Here is a 7,811-nt window from a genome sequence, read left to right on the forward strand (position 1 = left end):
TTGGGCCCTGTTCGGCTGAGCCTCCAGCCCTGAGCCTCCTACCATCCAAGTGGAGCTGGCAGAGCTGAGGAGGTGCCAGGGCTTGGCAGCAGCCAGGGGAGGGAGGCAGGCAGGCAGGCAGGCAGCCGGGGGTGGTGGGAAGAACCTCTTCCCCCCTGCCTTTAGCAAACCCGGATCCCCGTTTCCATGTGCTCCAGAGCCCTGGCTGCTGCGTCACCACACGCAGGCAGCCTGCAGTGGGCGGAAGGACGGCCCCCTCCCTCTGGCAGGGTGGGGGACAGGGAGAGGCCGGGCCAGGCGGAGGGTCGGCGGTGAGGAGTGAGGGCTCCCTGACACCTCCCAGGGAGAAGCCCAGCACATTCACCCCTGGAGTCACAGAGGGCTCAGCTGGGAGAGCCCCGCAGACCTAACCCCAGCACCCCAACAAACAGATGGAGTCCAAGAGACCCAGAGAGGGGCTGGGACTCAGTCAGGGACGCACAGCAGCAAATCAGCTCACCACTCTTTCCTCAGTCCCCCTCCTGAAGCCTCCTCCCTCACGGCAGGCTCGCCTGCCACAGCAGAAAGGAAACTACCTGGACCCGGAGGTGGGGTTCTTGCTCCCTGTCCTGCATAATCTCGGCACCCCACCTCACTGGGCGTGGTTCTGAGCCCCTGTGGTGGGCACAGCGCTAGTACCCAGCAGGCGCTCAATCACTGGCCCCGTACTTTATTCACACTCCAGGGTGCCTGCCCCAGTTCTGTTATCAAAGACAGAGCACGCCCACGTCGTGTTTTCTAAAGATGATCCCCTCACACGCCAAAGGTCGCGTTAGCCCTTTCTGAAGCAAACTCCCGGAGACGGACGACCTGCCCTGGCCTCACACGGAGGGGAGCAGGACACTGCCGTGTTCCCTGCCTTCTCAGGTGCACCTGCGCCCTGTGACTGGGTCCCCGGGGCTGCGGTGAAGGCGGGGGGGTCTGCCCCTTCACTGGACGGTCCCAGACACCAAGCATTTTGTCTCCCTCTGCTGTGTAGCTGTGGTCACTTCTCAACCCGTGTCACCTCTTGGCTCAACCTCCCCCCCCCCCCCGAAGCCTGAACAATGGGCACCTTCCAGAACTGTGTGTGAGGGAAGGAGCTTTCACTAAAGTCCACACCGGGGCCTCTGGCAGGGCCTGGGAGGAGAGGCAACGAGTGGCCACTGATGTGCAGGGACACTCCTGCGGTCACCCTTTCAGACCAGGCTGACCTCGGCCTCCCGCGTGTGTCCAGGCTCTCCAAGCCGAGATCCGGCTCTATGACATGTGATTCCTACATGCCTGACGCCCACCCATCACTCTGGTCGTGTTAAACAAATGGGAACATCAGACCCTCCAGGACACGAGAGTGTCCAGATTCTAAACTCTGACTCCAAACACTGTCGGCCTTAGACAACTTACTCTGTGCCCCAGTTACCTCATCTGTAAAATGGGATGACAATAACAGGGCATGATGGGACTCAGGGGGGAAGCCGGATTTAAGGTGCTGAGAGCCGGTGCTCATGCAGCAAAGGGCCCAGCAGCGTGCTGACTCCGGAGAGATGGTCAGTGATGCCCTGTTGAATGAGTGGATGCCAGGCAAGGATGCTGTTGTTATTACCATCAACATCAGCAGGGATCCCCGAGCCTGGTTTTGTAACCAGCCCTGGTGGAGGGTGTAGCGAAATTCTCCAAACAAAATTTGCTTCCATTCATTTTGGGTTTTTGAAAAGGCCACGTCAGACAACTTGGTGGGGAGGAGGCGGCATTGCGAAATCAGCACAGAGGGAGCCAGGCAGGCCCGGCTCATGGGCTCATGAAATGACGTGTGAGCAGCAGGCAAGAGGGCCCTACCCGCTGGCACCCCGGGGCCCAGGGGCAGAGGGTCCTGCGCTGTGGGCTTACCCCCCACCCTATGACTGACCTTGGACACCCCCTCCAACTGCTTTAAGCCTCAGTTTCCTCATCTGTCAAATGAAGACAATACCCTTTGCATTGCTGCTCCCTGGGGTAGCCAAAAGATGTGGGATTAAATGTGTCCTGCGGACTGCAGAGAGGTGCACCTCCCACACACAGGTCTCGGTCCTGGCCGGGGCAAACCCCAGGAGACTGTGGAGGGGGTGCAGGAGCAGAACATGCCACAGGCCACCGTAGAAGAAAGGCCACCTGTGAGTGTTCAGGGCCCTCCACAAGAGTTTGATAAGTGGGCGGTGGGCATGTCCTTGGGCCCCCACAGGAAGCCTCTCCTCAGTGAGGGTCGTGGGACCCTCCCTCCAGCCCTGGCACTCCCTCAGTGACGGGGCCACCTGCTAGAGTGCTCCAGCCTCATCAGCCCCCTGCTGGCCCAGGCCCAGGTGCTCATACACACTGCCCTCCAAAGCCACGGGAGGGAACCAAGCCCAGCCCTGTGACAGCCCCTCACATACCCAAAGGAGAGGCAGGGCCTGGCGGACTCCATTCCTGGGCTGCCCGCATCCCAGACGCCTCTGAGATCACCCAGTGGGTCCAAGCCTTCGCTTTACCATGTGACTCCAGAAAGGGGACACGCTCCATCCAGGGCCACACAGCAACAGGGCTCCTGGCACAGACTGGACACACTCCATGGTGGCACACTGCCCACCTCCATGACCAGCCCGCTAGGGAGGGCCACCTCCCATATGGACTTGTGATCTCCCAACCCCAAGCCCGCCTTGCACTGGGCTTCCACTGTGCCTTTATCCACACCATCCTCTCAGCCTGCGTGCCCTCCCCTGCATTCTCCACCTACCAACATCCCTCTAATCCTCCAAAATCCACTCCGGATCTCCTGCCTGTCCTCCAGGATGGAGCTCCCACAGGTCCACACTAGTGGCCCTTCCCAGCACCTGGACAGCTCCAGACCCCATCGCTGGGAGGGGCCTGGCAGGATGCCTACAGTTTACAGAGCAGGGCCCCTCCCGTCTGACCCTGTGTACCCAGGCTGGGCGCTGATGGGGCCTTAGGAAATACTGGTGGCCAAATGAAGAAATGGAAGACTAGGAAATGGAGGGGTGACCAGCTGGGGACCTAGTGGACGAAAGAATGAATGAACAAGGAAACAGGTGATGACGTAAGCAGATGAACTGATGTGGCAATAAATGCCCAGTCAGACAGGCATAGACACACTCCTGAAGACAAAGTGTCCTGCCCACCTGTGGACCCTCACCCTCTTCTAAAGCCTCTGGGGTCCCATGGACACATGGGATTTTAGAGGCCAGGAGCTTATAACTTCCACAGAACCCAGCCTAATGCCTCTGAGTTTGCAGACCCAGGTGAAGGCCAGGAACTCATGGGGATGGTCGTGCTGGCAACTATGCCTGTCCCAGGTTCCCACCATGCCCTGCCACCCAGCCCTCAACTCAGAATAGCCCTGGCCATGTTTACCCTGTTATTCCACCAAAAAAAATGGACTCAAGGCTGAAGAAGAGCCAAGACCTGTCCTCAGCACCTGGGGAAAGACAGGAAGAGGCCGGCGTGACCCTGCCCCTCCCCACACCAACCACACCACGAGGTGTCCAATGAGTGGTGGTGACTGGGTAGTGAAGACAGAGGCCCAAGGGGCTATGAATGTGGTGACAGGGACACAACCTGGCCTGGGCATCAAGGAAGGCTCTCTTCTGGAAGTGACGGCTCAGCTGAGATCTGGCCGATGAGTAGTTAAGTAGGCAAATGCAGGGAGGGGGGTGGGATGTTCAGGTAGAGGAACCAGCACGTGCAAAGACCCTGAGGCTGGAGGGAACGTGGCCTGCTCCTGGAAATGAAAGCAGGCTAGGGGTCCGGAGCCAAAGAGGGAGGAGGGGGGTACAAAATATGTCCAGATAGGTGGCTAGTCGAGGAAGGAGGTGGGGCTTCATTCTAAGAGCTGTGGGCATTTACTTAGTATCTACTGTGTGCTTTTTAAAAAAAATCTGCATTCAAGCTTTTATAAATTCACGTTTCAGAATATTGAAGTGGGGGTGTTTAGAAGGCAAGATGGTCAGATAATGCTATTTTTAATGATTTTTTGAATGAATGAATCTATCAATCACAGATGTATGAAAGGGTAGAGACCACCTGCTTCCTGTCACATAAAGTATCCAACACCATTCCTCAGAGCCTTCCCATCATGTAGAGACACTGACATTTATCAAGCCAGTGGCCCAGAATCCACGCAAGAACCTAACGAGTTGCCAGTAGGTGCCCCTGGTATGTCCAATATGTCACCGAGTCTTCCAAAAGCTCCAAAGTACACAATTTATCTTCAGTTCCCAAATGCTGTGCGGACTCCCCTCAAAACCCCTGACTCCGCGGCCTGGCAGCCTGGTGCCCAGGGCATGGCCCTCAAGCTCGCAGCTCCATCTCAGCGCTGCCCTGGGTCCCACCTAACTCAGCCACTAGGCCCGCTCTACCCCCCCACTTCCTCTCCAATCTGGGCCCTACACTCTCTCCCCAGCACCCAGCACAGATGGCCTCCCACACAAAACAGGGGCTTCCTTGAGAGGGGGGACATCAGGCCATGCCGTGTCCCAGCACCCGGCGCAGGCCTAACCTGGCCTCCCATGGAGGGACGAGGGGCAGGTGTCATGGACACCACGCACAGGCACACTCACAGAAGTTGAACTGCTGCCTCTTGCTCTACGAGGACCCCGGAACCCTGGCACACCACTGCCCCCCGCGCAGGCACACACACGCGCACACACACGCACGCACACCCCATGTACACAGCCAGTGTCTCCCGGAGCTGCTGGGAACACACGCGGCATCTGCTGCTAACTGGACAGCAGCCAGCTTCGGGGCCTGGCTGTGGCTCCCAACACTCCAGCCACCAATTGGCCACTCAGCTCTGCGGCCCCACCCAGCTCTGCTGCTCACAGCAGGCTGACTCAGGCCCCCCAGGCCACCCGGGGACTGGGCAGCCCATAGTCCCCTCTGTGGGACAGAAACTGGGCTCCTTCAACAGCCACTTTTTGAGATGGTCTTGTGCGACCTGGCTCCACCACCTCCAGCACAGCAGACACACAGCTCCTCCCACCAGAGCAGGCACGGAGGCCGGGAGAGCCAGGACCCCAGGGAACCGGGCTGGGAGGAGAGGCGCAATGGGGGACAGGCAGGCAGGTCCGGCCTCCCTTGTCATTTCCACTTGCGAGCAGGTGGGGGTGCAGGGACCCTTCCCCCATTAGGACTGCCCTCCAAGCTCGAGGTTTCCCATTCTCAGGGCACCTCACTCCCCCTCTCACCCGCACAACTGGCCTTCGCCAACCCACAACCCTGCCGGCATTTCATTTTCCCCAAATCAACAGTCTCTGGCGGCCCCTCTGCAACACTCAGGCAGCGCAGAGGGAGAAGGGAGAAGGGAGAGGAATAAAGGGAGAGAGGAGGAATGAAGGGAGAGAGGAATGGGAGGATGGAGGAGGATCAGAGGAGGTAGGTTTGGTCAAAAGAGGCCAGAGGCCATCACATGTCCAGATAGCACATGTCCCCTCTCAGAAGGCACATCTGGACCCAGCTGTTCTCTCGGGCCACCTGGTCCACCTGCCATCCGCTCTGAATGCGAACCCCTTTCACTGCGGGGGGGGGGGGAGCCGCACGTGGGGGCCTCCCCTAGCCATGTGAGCGCCCCCCCAGCCCAGGTGCTCTGGTCAGTCCGGCCCCTCCTGAGTAGCAAGCAGGAAGGGGGCGCTATACTGTGCTTGGAGGGAGGGGGTCTGCCCTCGCCCCCTCTGCAGATGCTGGGTCCAGAAAAGGAGCTCAGGAAGGGGGGAAGCCTGCTGGACAGGCTCCCGGGGCTACTGAAGCGGGGTGCAGGCAGCTGGGTTGAATGGAGGAATGTCCGGCCGGTAGCCAGAGCTCCCTCTGCTTAGCTCCGAGGTTGGTGGGCAGCGGAGAGGAGTCTGCCTCAACCGCTGGCCGCCCTGCGGATTGAGGATCAGCCCGAGAAGGGGCTTCCCAGCTTTGGCAGTCCCTTGACATGGGGGAGTCCACGGGAATAAGAGCTGACATGGGGGGGCGGGGTCTGGCCTTGGATAGGGGCTTCCGGGCCCCAGCGCCTCCGACTCCCCCATTTCAAGGTGCGGGGAGACCTGGATTAGGGGGATCCCTCCCAGAGAAGGGGGCTTCCCAGCCGCAAAGCCGCCCCCTCAGACCAGGGGCTAAGCAGACAGAACTGGCAGGGGGAGGGGGCTTTTCTGCGCCAGTGCCACCCCTCGGTGTAAGGAGGTCTATCAGGGAGGAGAGCCAGATTTGGGGGGCTTCCGGAGGGACGGGGCGTACCGGCCTCAAAAAGGGGATCAGGGCCGCCGTGTGCGCGCGCGCGCGCGCGCCACGCCACCCCCGCGCCCTCACCTGCGTCCCGCGCCTCCGCCGCCTCCGGCCAGCTCGGCCGCTGCGCTGTGCCGCCGCCGCTCGGGTCCGCTCGCAGGTCCGCCAGCCTAGGCCCCGGCTCGCGGGCGCCCCATGCCTCTCTTCTGACCGGCGCGGCGCCCCAGATGCGGCTGCAGGAGGAGGAGCCGCACGGCCCGGTTCCCCCGGAGCAGCGGGGAGGGGGCGGGGGAGATGCGCGCGGGGGAGGGGGCCGCGTGGCTGCGCCCAAAACCAGGCGCGGATCCGGCCACTGGCTTGGGGCTAGGAGGGTGGGGGGCGCTATTTCCAGAGCTCACCTCCCCTCATGCCCTACTGGAGAGAGATAGGGTCTCCGTAGCCAGCGACGCTTAGTGGCCAGCTGGAAGGGCACTTAGAGATCCTCGGTCCGTTGCCCAGAGAGTGTAGGCTAGTGGTACAAGGTCACACAGCAGGGCTGCAGTAGTGCAGAAATCTGGAATCCTAGGCTGCAGAGCCGGTCTGCAGGAATCTTGGTTGACGATGGCTGGCCGGTGGAGGGGAGAAACTGAGGTCCACACCGAAAGAAACTGGCCCTGGTCACATGTGCAAGCCAGGAGGGCCCTGGGATTTGAACTTGGGGCTCCTGCCTCTGGGAACGTGCGCCCCCTCCTGGTGACCCGTTTCCTGCAGAACCCTCTCCCAGATGCCTTCTCACTTATGGCAGCACAGGGGTTAAAAGCAACCCCTGGAGTCAGATGGCCCTGGGCTGTATACCCATCCTACCTCTCCTGGGGCTCTGAGATCATAGACTAGAGACTGATTCTTCTGAGACCCAATTTCTCCACCTGTAAAATGGGGACAACACTAGTATAATATCCCAAAGTTGGGTTGTGGAACTAAAGAGATAATGTTAAGCTCCTTGCTGGTGCCTGGCATTCAGTAGGTGTCAAATGAATGTGCTTTCATCCACCCTGGCTCCCACATACAGCCACCAACAACAAATACCAGCTGAATGCAAATTGAGTCAGAACAGTGTTAAAGGGTGGCATTTAAGTGTCCTCAGAGCCCTTTTCAACCAGCCACATCTACCACTTGCCCCCCCCCCCACTCTGCCCACATTTCTCCTCCCAGAAACGTCTGTTCCAGGGCTTCTCTGCCTTTCCCCGAGTCTCAGTGCCCTCTCTTCTCTACCAGACAAACTCCTATTCATCCGTCAAGGCCCTGAGCAATCTACTGCACGCCCCAGCTGCTCACACTCCCTAACAGTCCCTTTGTTAATTCCGGTGTCTGGTCTAGGTTTGTCTCTGTCTTTGTGGGCCCTGAAAACTCTGGTGAGAGGATGTCACTCAGAGGAAATGATACCATAAGGACCAACATGCCCAAAAAGGTACCCTGGAGGAGGTGGGGCTTTAGCAGGGGCTGGAAAGAGAGGTGGGTTTGGAGCTCTGGGGGGAGGAAGGAGAGTATGTGGCAGGCAAAGAGGTGGCTGTACGTTT

At 59.7% G+C, this 7,811-nt stretch overlaps 1 protein-coding gene across 1 annotated transcript in view; it reads right to left on the reverse strand.

The window, feature by feature from the left end:
• Window positions 1-6,450, reverse strand: part of DLGAP4 (DLG associated protein 4) — a 175,422-nt gene extending 168,972 nt beyond the window's left edge. The window contains exon 1 of the mRNA XM_066383918.1: window positions 6,340-6,450. The gene's annotated coding sequence lies outside the window, so the exon portion shown is untranslated. The remainder of the gene's footprint in view (window positions 1-6,339) is intronic.
• Between the last annotated feature and the right edge of the window lie 1,361 nt (window positions 6,451-7,811).

The sequence above is a fragment of the Saccopteryx leptura genome, chromosome 5 (genome assembly GCF_036850995.1).
Source record: "Saccopteryx leptura isolate mSacLep1 chromosome 5, mSacLep1_pri_phased_curated, whole genome shotgun sequence".
Lineage (NCBI taxonomy): Eukaryota > Metazoa > Chordata > Mammalia > Chiroptera > Emballonuridae > Saccopteryx > Saccopteryx leptura.